Source organism: Triturus cristatus, chromosome 6 (assembly GCF_964204655.1).
Source record: "Triturus cristatus chromosome 6, aTriCri1.1, whole genome shotgun sequence".
Taxonomy (NCBI): domain Eukaryota; kingdom Metazoa; phylum Chordata; class Amphibia; order Caudata; family Salamandridae; genus Triturus; species Triturus cristatus.
Window position 1 is genome coordinate 972,863,010 of NC_140589.1, and position 13,599 is coordinate 972,876,608.

A 13,599-nucleotide genomic window follows, 5' to 3' on the forward strand; every position below is an offset into this window, starting at 1 on the left:
TATATACAAGGCAGCGTTAAGCCACTTAACATGGCTTAACGTTGCCTTGTAAATAAGGCACCCTTTCACGCTATACTTAGCGTGAAAGGGGAGGCCAATGGGTGTTGCGGTGGGCGTTCCACTGCAACACCCACTGTTTTTGACACTGCCCCAAATTACAAGGGTGGCATAATGAAGAGGCAGCACCAAAATTAAGGTGAGAGAAAACCTCGTCTTAAACAGGCAAAACGAGGATAAATGTTTTATTTCTCCAAGTTTTTGCTGTTTCCATGTGTGCTGCGTGGTGCAGAACACATAGAAACAGAAAATGACCATTGATTGTTTATGTGCAGGAAGGCGACCCTTCCTGCACATAAACAATCAATAAAATGAAGTTTTATAACTTCTATGTGTGTTGCATTAAGCAGCACACATAAAAGTTACAAAACGTCACTTAAAAATTGTTTATGTGCAGGAAGGGAGACCTTCCTGTACATAAACAATCTTCCCCTCAACGCAGTTGGCGCTAGGCTGCTTAGTTTAGCGCCAGTGCAGGGGGAAATACAGGACTGCACCATATTGTTGTAAATATGGTGCAGCCCTGCATTTGTGATGTGGCAGAGCGTGGTGTTAAGCCAAGGAGGCTAACACCCTGCTCCGCCTTTTCATTGTAAATATGCCCCAAAATGTGTGTGCAAGTCGCAGTAAACATGCATAAGAAAAGTCATACCGGGAACTCAGAAAATAATAAGTAGAGAGGCTCCTTACATGAATGATTCTGTAGTGTGTCTTTTACTTATAAAAATACCACTTAAGTGGGGGGCAGAGCTTGCCTGGTTTCAAGATGGCCTCTTGCTAGAGCAGCTCCGCAGGCCCGTTCACCTATCCTGCAAAATCCTTATAATCAGCCTGATCTACTCTGCGTTTGTTTAGCTGATCGCACTGGGGAATGGTTGCGGCACTCCGATACGCCAACTCCGGTGTTCCTGGTCCACTGTGGTCCCATACACAAACATTCCCTGCGGCCTGGTGTGGAGTGTGGATTACGAGCGGCGCGCTGCACGTGCAACATCAGATCATTCTTAAGTGTGCAGACGGGGGACTGGCTGCCTCACGTCCCCCACCAGCCAGTGAAGCCTGGCTCCCTCTATCTGCTTGGTCTGCCAGAGGCTGCATGTGTGAGGAGATGCAGTGTGCTGCCCTGCCGGAGGCCGCTGCGGGGACGCGATGTCCTCCACTACGTGCGTGATCCCGACATGACTCGGAGAGCCGCGATGTGCCTGTGATCCTGGCAACCCACACATTGGCGTATGTCACCTCCATAAATCCTTCCTTGAGATATGAGTGACTGGCCCCTCAGACCTCCCTACCTGCGAAGCGTGTGGTCGCTCTTCGCCCGCTGCCCCTAGGTCTGGACGCCTACTTCTGTCCTGGGATTCTACATGAAACTGCTGTGGAGTGAAGAGGTGTGTTCAGCGCTCTCCTATCCCATGTTAGTCCTCCGAGGGAAACTGGTCATTATCTACTGGGTGACTTCATCCTGGGTGGAGATGGCATTTTCCAGAGCAAGGGGCATTGTGTGCTGTGGATGGGCTGTCGCTGTGGGGACTCCTATCCCAATTTAAGTGAGAGGGTGGCAGTTGCTCCATTTCCCATCTGCTATGACCCTTCTACTTCTTCACTCAGTAAACTTTGCGACATTGTGGAAGGCCCGGTTGCTGAATGACCAGAGAGGCTGTTGAACTCGTCCCGATCTCAGAAACAGACTACTTATTTTTGCATCCATAGCCGGGATCCCAGTGATACACCTGTTCCTGCTGGCACCATGGGAGCACCAGATCACATCTACTTTTCGTCTTTCTTTCTGATCTGCTGGGGGTGCGAGGCCACTTGCTTCCACACTACTCACCCAATAAAGTTTGCCCTTTACGGTAGAGCACAACTTTGGAACAAGATGGGGCGTACAGACAGGTCACAACCTAAACTGCAGCAAAACTCCTAAGCGTCAGGGGCCGGATATGAACACCCCAGAATCTGACTCCGAGGCAGGTGACTCTATGTCCCAGCCAGATCTGAAACACATATTGTCAGCAATGCAGCACAGTCTGTCCACAATTGATGGTAATTTCGATGTGCTATCATTTTGCATGGACAGAATGTCGGAACACCTCGACAAGCACACGGAACGTCTCAATGTCGTGGAAAAGAGGGTCTGTGATGCAGAAGACGCAGTGTCATCAAACTCGCTCGCCCAAGCCAAAGCTGACAAGATCCTCCAGGGGATGCAGAGCAAGACAGAAGATTTGGAAGCGCGATCCAGGTGTAATAACATCAGACTGCTTGGTATTGCCAAATCCACCAACATCCAAATCATGGAACATTTAGTGGAGCAGCTATTAATCGCCCTCTTGCTTAGAGATACCTTTTCAACAGTGTTCATTGTGGAGCGTGCTCACAGGTCCTTGGCTCCTAGACCATCCTGGGGTCTCCCCCAAGACCAATCATCGCAAAACTTTTAACTATAGGGATCGGAATGCAGCCCCCTGCAAAGCTAGAGAGCTCGAGGAGTTACAATATGAAGACATGAATATCTCATTGTACCCAGACTTTACACAGCAAGTCTAGGACGCTCGTCGGCTATTCCTGCCCATCAAGAGGAAATTGCTGGATCTGAAACTAAACTACAACATGATGTATCCTGTTAAGCTGCACATCCAGGCAGATGGGAAATCCGGAGGATTGGATTCGGACAGCAATGAACAATAAGCCAGATAAGCACATTGTTTAATATGAGTAACTATATCTCTTCTTCTCATTCTAATAGGCATTATCTTTCTGCTTGTTGTAAGGATGCTGGCCGCCCTTCTCTATTCAGTTGTTGGACTAGACAACACAGGGAGCTAAGCTTCTATTGCCCGTTTTCTGATCCAGGAGTTGTCAATGGGCAGATGTTGTATCTATTGCTTACCAATGTCAATGTATAGGTTAGCATTGTTGCAGGTTTAACCATTTTCTTTTTCAGAAATGTCACAGTATCAGGATATGCCGTCCTCTATTGCATTCCGTCCATTTTATCTCTGAATATGACCCGTTCTACAATTACCATTTTTTGTGTGGACCTTTTTGTTCCTCAGTGCCTAATGCAATGTATATGGCTGGAGCATATCTTCCTGCACTACAGGGTGTCTGCGGTACGGAGATACAACCACTGGTAACATCTGCCCCCTCGTGTTACTCACCTTAAACCAACATTTTTGGCCTTTGTTTTCTTGGGATTTTCACCTTCCTTCCACCATTCCCCATCTCTACTTCGCCCTTCCCTCCCCCCTCTTGCCCTCCTCCTTTCCCTTCCCTTCCTCTTTCTCTCCCCGCTCTGTGCCTCTCTGTTTTGTGGTAGCACTAACCAGGGTAATGTTCTTTCTTTGGTGGGTGGATTATGTATTGCCTATGCCAAGTTGGGGTGTGCATAGCGTGGGTGGGAGGTATTGTTTTGACATTTGCCTTACAGTGTACATACAGTGTAGATATATACCCTCGACCTGGCCACAGTTGCATATAGTGTAGTGGCCGACATAGATGAGATGTCATAGCACATGGGAACTAACACATTAGCTGAAGACCCGGGTGGGATGATCCGGGTCCTGACCTGGAACGTCAGGGACCTTAATGATTTCAGGAAAGTCTGTAAAGTTATGGCGTATCTTAGGCGGCATGATGTTGACATAGCGCTGATTCAAGAAACACACTTATCCTCCAATAGCAACATGTTGGCGCATAGGAATCCCCAGGGTCATTTCTATGCAGCGGGATTCACCACACACGACAGGGGTGTCCTTACATGGGTAAATCCGAAGTGGGGTATCCTCTTGGAAGGACTAGATATTGACCCAAACGGTAGATATGTGGTTGCTCGATGCTATGGACGAGGCATAAATGTGCACTTAGTTATAGTTTATGACCCTAACTACAATAACCATCACTTCTATCATTCAATGGCTGCGTAACTGCTGACACTATCAGACACACCACAGATTTGGGGATGCAACTTTAATTGCACTCTTGATCCACTCTTAGATCGCTCTGGGGGTCCTCCGTGCCGCCCTTCTGTAGTTGCTAGGGACATTATTTCTCAATTAGCCTGATAGACCTGTGGCGCTATAGATCCCCTGATGCAGGCGGCTTCACCCATTACTCTGCCCCTTACGACATCCACACCAGAATTGACTACTGGTTGATATCCAGAGCTCTTGGGCCTCACATGGTCTCAAGCAGCCTGCTCCCTCGCTCATTCTTGGACCGCTCCCCAGTGTTGCTGGATATAGGCACCCCCCAAAAAAAACTGTTCCTTTTACATGGAGGTTCCCCCCACATTCCATATTAGACTCCAGTTTTAAAGCCAAACTGACCTCTTCTATCGAATACTTTTTTTCTACCAACATAGGCTCGGTGGACCGTTTTTCCACAATGTGGGAAACATTTAAAGTATTTATCACAGAAGTCATGATTTCCAAGCACGCCAGTGCCTTTCGCTCACTGAGGGATAGATTGACAACACTTGAGGGGTGCTTAGCTCAGATGGAGATACTTCTGCTGACAGGTAAAGATACGCAGGTTCTAGAAAAGCAAAGGAAAACACTAGAAGAATATCCTGAAGTCGCTGACAGCGAGGTAAAACATATGGGCAAGCATGCCACGGCCAGGATGTATGGTGAGGGTGAGCGACCCAGCTCAGTACTCGCTGCTTTACAGAAGCGCTGCAGAGAGTCTAGCGTGATAATAGAGTTGCAATCAGTTTCACCCCTTCCACCATTTTTAGAAAAGCCTGGTGATCCACCTATTAAATGGAAACAATGGTACAATGGATTTAAGACTTTTCTTGGTGCAATAGGAGCAATGCGTTTCAGAACAGAAAAGAATAAATATCTCCTCCTGCACTCATTGGGCTATGAAGGGAGAGAAATATGAAACATCTTCCTCCACTTGCTGTTGCAAATGGAGAAGTACTTGATGAATATCAAGAGACTGTAAAGAAATTACAAAACAGGTTTGACGTACAACCCAGCTTAGTGGTGTTGCGACACAAGTTTTTTTTATGTGTCCAAAAACCAGGAGAGAATGTTGATACGTACACCACTGCATTGAGAAGGTTAGTTTCCGAGTGCCAGTTTGAAAACTATGCTGATCAATTAGTCCGTGATAAATTCATTTGTCACTGCACGGATAAAATGATTAAATAGAAGCTACTCTCAATGGGAAATCCAATGTTGGAAGAAACAATTAAGTTGGCAAAAAGCCTTGAAACGTCACAATTATCTGCAAAAGAACTTTAACCTAAGACTTGTGAAAGTGTCTCAGCTGTTAAAGTTAAAAACTCGAAAGATTCTGGTCAGCATGAAAAATCTTGTATCACTTCTGGTGATAAACGCCATCCTTTTTCAACCAACCAAACATTTGCTTCAGGTGTGGGTACAGAGCCCAAATGTATGGTAGCAAGTGTCCTGCAAGATTCGTTACTTGCAGGTTGTGCAACAGGCAGGGACAGTTTGCGATAGTTTTTCAAGCCACAAAAAATAAACAACTCACTACTGTCAAATGTGTTCAAGCAGTGACGATGACTCTATCACCAAAGAATTAAGAGATATGGTTGAAGTTGTCCAGGATGAAGCAGTCAAGGTGGGGAATCCTGAACTTTGTGTCGACCCCTATGTTGAAATCCAAGTCGGAGATAAAGTGTTAAAACTTTTGGTGGGCTCGGGAGCTCGAATCTCTATGATTACTCAGAATCTATTTGACGAGACTTGGCCAAACAGACTTTTGTTGTCACCTGATCGCAAAGAAGTCTCGTATGAAGGACATGAAATCAATCTCTCTGGTTACATTGAAGACATTATGAAGCTTAGAGGGAGGAAAATTGCTTGTAAAATATATGTTGCACACAAAGGTTTGAACATTTTAGGGTGGTTCCATCAAGGACTATTTGGAATGGTACTCAGGCCTGGTACCAGTGAGCAGGTTCTAGTTGTGCGAGACAGTCTGGATCTGGAGGAAATTATTGATAGATTCCCTCATGTTTTCTCTGGCGAGCTTGGAAAGATTAGTGACTACAGGCACACAATCATTGTGAAAGAAGGCACAAGGCTTGTAAAACGTAAGCTCAGGAACATCCCTTTCAGTATTAGACATGACCTTGAGAAGGAGTTGACTTCCTTGAGTGCGAAGGGGATTATTGAAGCAGTGGACTCATCTCTTTGGCTCTCTCCATTAGTAGTTGCGCGCAAACAGAACGGAGTGTGTGTGGATCTCCGCTGCCTAAACAAGGAAATTTGGGTAGATTCACATCCTCTCCCAAATATTAACGAGCTTCTTGCGGGATTGAAGGATGCTAAGGTGTTTTCCAAACTAGACTTAGCTTCTGCTTATCATCAAATAGAACTTTCTCCCGAATCCAGACACCTCACTGCATTTGTTTCTCCATTTGGTACGTACGAGTATGTTTGCATGCCGTTTGGCCTTGCGTCTGCGGCATCGGTGTTCAAACGTCTGATGAATAACATGCTCAAGGTTATTGATGGGTTGTCAGTTTTTTCAGGATGATATTTTGGTTTTTGCTCCTGACAGGTCTACCCATGACGCCATCCTTCAAGAGGTGTTATCTAGGTTTCAGTCCAATGGTGTAGTTTTACGTAGAGACAACTGTGTCTTTCTAATCGAAGAGGTTGAATATTTAGGACATCTCATCACTAAGCATGGTATTCTTCCCAAGTCTAGTTTAGTAGAGTCCATCGTGAAACCCAAACCGCCTTCTGACAAGATCACTCTCAAGTCTTTCTTGGGGCTCTGTGAATTTTATTCACGCTTTGTACAAACCTTTGCCACGAAGTTGAGACCTCTTACTCAAATGCTTACGAAGGGTTTTGGGTTTGAATGGACTGATGAGTGCCAAAAGGTATTTGAGTGGGTCAAAGAGCAGCTCGTCTCACCCAGAGTTTTGAAGCATTTTGAACCTAATCTTCCCTGCACTGTTGCTGAAGATGCTAGTAATGTTGGTGTAGGTGCTGTGTTGAGTCAAGCCAAGGATGATGAGGTTAGGACCATTAGTTTTGCTTCAAGGGTGCTATCCCCTACCGAGAAAAATAACTTTTGGCTTGTTGGTGGACAGTGATGAAATTTAGAAATTAAATTTGGGGAAGAAGGTTTTGTCTCCAGACCGACCACAAGCCATTGTTTTTTATTCTAAGTGGGAAGAATGTTAGGGGTTTTATACCTCGCATTGCTCGCCTATCATCTAATCTACTACAGTTTGATTTCTCTCCAGATTACATTCCTGGTAACAAAAATAATTGTGCAGATTTTCTGTCACGTTCCTCAGACATTCGTGAAGATCTGAAAGTCATGGGTGAGGATGACAAGGAGGAATATATTGTTGCTGTTGTTGACATTCCACAACTGTGTGTTATCACGGAGCATGAGTGGCGGAGTACCCTTGCCAAGGATGTTTCTTTGTTGTCTGTTATGAAGCATGTGGAGACAGGTTGCCCTAGGGAGAGAAACCTGAGTTTTGAACTCAAAACTTATGTTCAGGTTGCGGATCAGTTGTCCATAGAGGATGGTTTACCTACGAGGTCTGACAAGCTCATTCCTCCTGTGTGTTTGAGAGCAGGTATCATTGTCCATGCCCATGAAGGACATTTAGGTTCCACCATGACTAAAAAAAGAGTGAGACTCTCTTTCTGTCATGATGGACAAAGAGGTTGAGGATGTTGTTAAATCTTGTGTTGTTTGCTCGGATAAGACTGCTAAGCTGTCCACTCCTCCCCTTTCTCTTGTTGAGTTACCTTCTGCACCCTGGGTCAAATTAGGTATTGACATCATTGGTCCTTTCCGTGCATTTGATGCCTCTTGCAAATTTGCTTTGGTTTTGATGGACTACTACACCAAGTGGCCTGAAGTCAAGTTTGTGAGGGAGGTCACTTCCTTATCCGTTGTTGAATTCGTCAAAGACATTTTTTTGAAGGAGTATTTCCCTGCATTTTTGGTATCTGATAATGGGCCCCAATTCTTAGCTAGTGATTTGGAAGATTTCCTTGTCACCAGTGGCATTAAGCATCTCAAAAGTTCACTTTTCCATCCACAGACAATGGTCTTGTGGAACGCATGAACAGGGTTTTTGGGGAATGCATTCAGTGGGCTATAGCGAGCAAGTGTTGTGTTGGCAATGCAGTTAGGAGCATGCTCTGGTTTTATCGCACAACTCCACACTCTTCTACAGGAGTGTCTCCTTTTGAGTTGTTGTGTGGACGTAGAGCTACCACAACCTTTTTCTCCATGTTGGATGAGTAAATGGGTCAAGGGTATTAATTGGTCGGATGCTTGTGTCAGGAGATGTGTGTCTTTCCCAAGAAAAGCAAAAAAACATTTTGACAACAGGAAGAGAGTCAAGGAACTTATGTTGCTTGTTTGTGATTGTGTGCGTGTAAAATAAACTGTCCATATGTGGAAGGGTGGACCCAAATTTGGTCCTCCTGTCACTGTCACTCAGGTGATGGGGGATTCTGTTAAATTGGAGAATGGACAGTGGTGGAACAAGTGTTTTTCGGTGAAGTCAAGATTTTCTGATGCTGTGTCTGATGGGTCTAACTCAGGTGACCATGTCAAGTCTTCTAGTCAGGGACATATTGTTGTCAGACGCAGTTCTAGGTCTAGAAACATTCCTGTACTCTTATAGGACTTAGATTTCATTGTGTTCTAACTTTTCCTTCCACAGGATTCTTTCCTCATGTTTGACTCTTTGTGGGTTTTTTTGATAATGCATGCTAACTTTTCTTTTTACAGGTTTTGGATTATTGTGTTTTGCTTATGTACTTATTTCTTGTATTCTATTTCATGCTCATTAGGTTCTCTTCTCTTTTTTCTTTAATTCTTTTCTTCTTCCTGTTCTTTCTTTTTTTAAATATTTTTGGAGAAGACCCATGCAGTGGTTTGTGTTTCTCACTGTGTTTAGCAAGCTCGTGCATTCCTCTATTGGTATCATCATCAGTGTAGAACTCTTACTGTGTTCTAGTTCTACACTGGTCATTGGGGTTTTACAGTTGGTCTGGAGGGTGCGCTCTTACTGCTCTGCCGATGGCCCAGCATAAATAAATCATCTTTCCTACCTTCATGCCTCGTGTCGTTTGGATCACCACCGAGTCCTTTTCCCCTTTAATCATAGAGGAGGGTGAGGAGTGCTGTTTACCTGAGCTCACAAGCAAGCCAGTTAAGAAATGGGCAACTTTTCCATCTTTGCTTGCAATATGGCCCCGGAGCTGCAAACAGGCATACTAAATCCAATTATTGCCCACAGCCTACCTTTTAAAGGTGGAAGCTATAGCAATTATATAGGTTACATATTGCTCGACTTAAGGATATGGTATTTTATGGTCGACATGAGAAATGTAGTCTGTCTCTTGATAGTGATCACAATGCTCTTGTTGAAAAATGTTATGCTGACTTGTTTTTCAAATCTCAGGAGCATACTAATAACATATCTCCGGTGCCACTAGCTCTTACAAACAACTGCAGGAATGTAAAATGGGCTAATATAATTAAAATGAATATGCTAAGACAATATTTATCATGCATTGATGGCTCACTTTAAACGGTATGAACAACTCAATCCTGGTACTTTTAATTGTAATTCAATATAGTCCGACTTCATAGAAACGCTAAAGCTTGTTTTTAGGAAGCAATTTGGGAAGTTGCACAGCTGAACCAGTTTGTGTCCCTTGTACAACAAAGATTGTAGAGTGGCCAAGGGGGGTTTGATTGAGGCAATAAAAAGGGTTGCTAAAGTAGGTATAGCACAAGTCAGGAAGATTTACTGATTAACTTTGTCCAACTCCAAAAAGAAATGGGAAGACCAGTGGGCTGACCTAACAGATGTGCTGCATAAAAAATAATCTAGAGTTTTTTGGGGGGCAGTATTGCCACTGACTGTAGCTCTAGATTAATCACACCGTATGTATTTGTCTGGGCAGAGCAATTGGTTGAAAATTTTCCTGCTCTTTAGGATGCAAGAGACATAGTTTGATCAGGCTTATACTCTAATACTGCTGATGGCTGGTCCCATCTCTGGCTCCTTCACCTCGCTTAGGTGCATCTTCACTTGCTTTTACTCTTAAGGAAGCTGAAGATGCCCTTTACATATGAAGAAAGAAAACGCTCCCAGCCCTAATAGCTTTTCAGGGACTTGTTTCACTCTGAGCTAAACATATGGGTCCCCTACTTAAAAAAGCTCATTAATGCCACAGCTTGTAAGAAGGAAACCCAGATTTATGGTGCGATGCCATTATTATCCATGAGAAGGGGGAAAAAGATAATCCTGCAGAGTACAGGCTGATTAGCCTTTTTTGAAAACACACAGAAGATATTTTGCAGGCAAGTACTCTTCCTGTTGCAGGATTTGATGGCTGAACATCAGGTCTTGTCAAATTTCCATTCAGGTTTTTGTGGCAAGATAGTTACTATCGACCAGGTGTTTTGCTTCATGACCATATGCTGAAAGTATATTTCTAATAATAAATACCATCTATATGTAGCCCTCACGGGCATGAGGGATGCATTTGACTTAATGGCTAGAGAAACTTTATGGGAGGTACTGGCTCAATATGGAATTCCACAAGATCTCCTTGATGTCATAGTTAGACTACATTCAGATATGTATGCATGGGTCAGGTAGAGCGCTCAAGGGGAGTTTACTAACAGGATCCCTACAAAGCAGGGGATAAGGCAAGGCTGCCTCTTGGCCCCTACGCTGTTCTCTTTGTATATGAATGGCTTAGTGCAACTATTGAACGAATGCCAGCATGACACACCGAAATTAGCCAGTATCAGTACCCCCATACAGGTGCTTGGAGATTAATGGCAGGAAGTCTAAGTTCATGGCCGTAAATCCCCATCGTATATTCAGGAATAAAATGACCATGGATGGAGCTGCTATTGATCAATTACCTAGAAGTAGGGCTATAGGACACACGTTCTTGGGATTGTCATCTGTCAAAAAGTAACTCTATTATTTTGCAAAGATCAGCAGTCATTGTGAAAAAATGTAAGTCAACATCTAGTAGGTCAGTCTCCCCAGCCCTTGAGGTATATAGAGCTGTGTCCCTTGGAGGAGCATTGTACAGGGCAGAAAAGTGGGGTTGCAGGGATGGCATCCAGCAGAAAGGATCAGAAAAGAATGTATGAGATCTCTCCTGAACATTCTAGTCAGTACACCTCTAGTACCCCTGAGGTAGGATCTGAACCTAAAAGGGATCAATCAAATTGCCTGACTTAAAATCTTGATTTATTGGGACAGAATTTAGACTATGCCCGGATTGACCCCATACATAGCTGCTCCTGAGAAGCTAATCTCTTTAGATAAGCGCTGTACTACACCTTGGTTGGAAGCTTTAACACTCTTGTGCACTTTATAAAAAATAGAGGAGGTGTGGGAAGATCCCAGCAAAGTGTTGAAAAATTATTTTAACTGGATTAAGGGAGTTTTTTGGGACCACATGCTTCAGGTAGCATGGCGTGAGTCCAAGTCTGATTGACAAATTCCTAACCCTCAAATGTAGCCCGTAATTCGAACTATTTTTTGACAAAATAAATCCTTCTGAGGCCAAATCTCTGTATTTCATTTTAGAAGAATTGGTACACTAATACTAAAGGTCTTTTCAGTTAAGTGTGAAAAAATGGGGAAGACAGCTGAGGGATGCCCCTTCTGTCATCACAACTTTGAAACTAAGGCACACTTATCGTTTTATTGCCCCAGATAAAAAATCCAGAGGTCAAAGTGGATTCTCTTGATATGCCGTAATCTGGGTGTGAGACGGCACATGGAGGCTTTACGTCTATTAAAATCTAACAAATCGGTACCAATTGATTTGCCCTGTCACGAAGTTTAAAGTGGGCTTGGTATCTAAGAACTAGTTGCATGTAGGCATGAGGCTGAGATCCTACCTTGTTCATAGACTTCTGTATTTATGAGGTGTGGTTACCTATAGTCATTCTAGCATTGTCTGACTTCCTCTATGGTATAGCAACATATATGTGGACATTCTACCCAATTGACTTATTTATGACATATATAGTCTCATTATACTTTAGCTATTCATCGCTGCTATTTGTTTGTAAAACTAGGAATTGTGACCTTTACATGGATGATGTTATTATTATTTTCTAAATAGGGCTTTTTGTTTTAAGTATGTTTTATACACAATGTCTTGCACTAGTCAATTTACAAATGTTTGATCTTTATTTATTAAGAGGGCAAGCGTGTCTATGAATTTTGAGTTGTCAGATCTACATTTTTAATTGCTGAATATGTTGCCTTGAGTTATGAATTTGTATTCCAAGTCGAGTGTGTTGTGGACTAAGGACCATTTTTTTTTCAAGTTGCACTAGTCACTTCACTGATGCTTAGATTTTGCACATGCCGATTCTTTTGTAAAGTTTGTGCAAAAGTCTAGACGCACTAGACACTTTATAGTTGATTGATTTTTTAATCTTTCAAATCTGATGATGACTGGGGAATTGTGATTCCATATATGTGGAATATTATCAAATTGTTTTTATATATGTTTATTTGTATTTCTTTTTTTAATTGATGTAATATGATGTTGTTTGATTTTAATGGGTCTGTATTGTATGTACTTTTATGGTTGTGAATGACTGAAATAAAGTAATTACTACTACTACACACGCTACTTTTTAAACACCATGCACCCTGCCCTCTGGACATTTAGGACCTGCCTTAGGGTGACTTAGTGGGATGGGTCTGCCAGACGTGGGTCCCTTGTTCGTTGTGCCTCTGCCTTCAAGCTAACCTGACTTATCAAGGGTGTTACCCTGAAACCAGTCCCAGAATAATTGTTTCCGCTCTAAGGAGGACCTGGCTTGGCAGTTTGGGTTGGACTGTTCCCATGAGGTACAGGGTGGAGACTGATGTGTTCATGGCTGGGTTCAAACTGGGACTGGGTAGTGAGCATAGAACAATGGATTTCCTGACTGTGGTGAATGTTTGATTCATTCAGCATTCCGTCCATCATTTCTTGCTGCAGCACTTTTTGACCTAAGTGGGATGGGTGTGCGCAGACGTGGGTCCCTTGCTCGATATGCTACTGGATTCAAGCTAGTCAGACTGATGGATGAGGGGTGTTACCCTGAAACTGATCCCAGGATGCTTGTTTTCGTTCTAGGGAGGACCCAGCTTTTAAGTTCTGGCTGGACTGTTCCCATGAGGAACAGGGTCAACACTGATTTGCATATGGCTGGGTCCAAACTGAGGTGACATAGGGAACAAAAGAATGATGGATTTAACACTGATGTCTTGACTGGGGGTTAATGTTTGACTCATTCAGCATCCCGTTCATCATTTGTTGCCACAGCTCTTAGGGTGACTTATAAGCATTACAATGGAAGGTTTAGACCTGGCAGAAGGTTTATTTTGTCAGGTTGGAATGGCAGTTTAAAATGCTCACGTAGGGTGCATGTAGTAACATATACTAGGGACTAACAAGCAAATTAACTGTGCTAATTAGGTACATGTCAATTTACTATATTTAAAATGGAAAGCATCAACAAATTACCACTGGT

The 13,599-nt window shown here is 43.4% G+C and overlaps 1 protein-coding gene across 1 annotated transcript in view; it reads right to left on the bottom strand.

Annotated features, from left to right (window-relative positions):
- The window catches only part of LOC146820871 (uncharacterized), a 589,956-nt gene that overhangs the window by 49,670 nt on the left and 526,687 nt on the right, over positions 1 to 13,599 (bottom strand). The window lies entirely within an intron of this gene.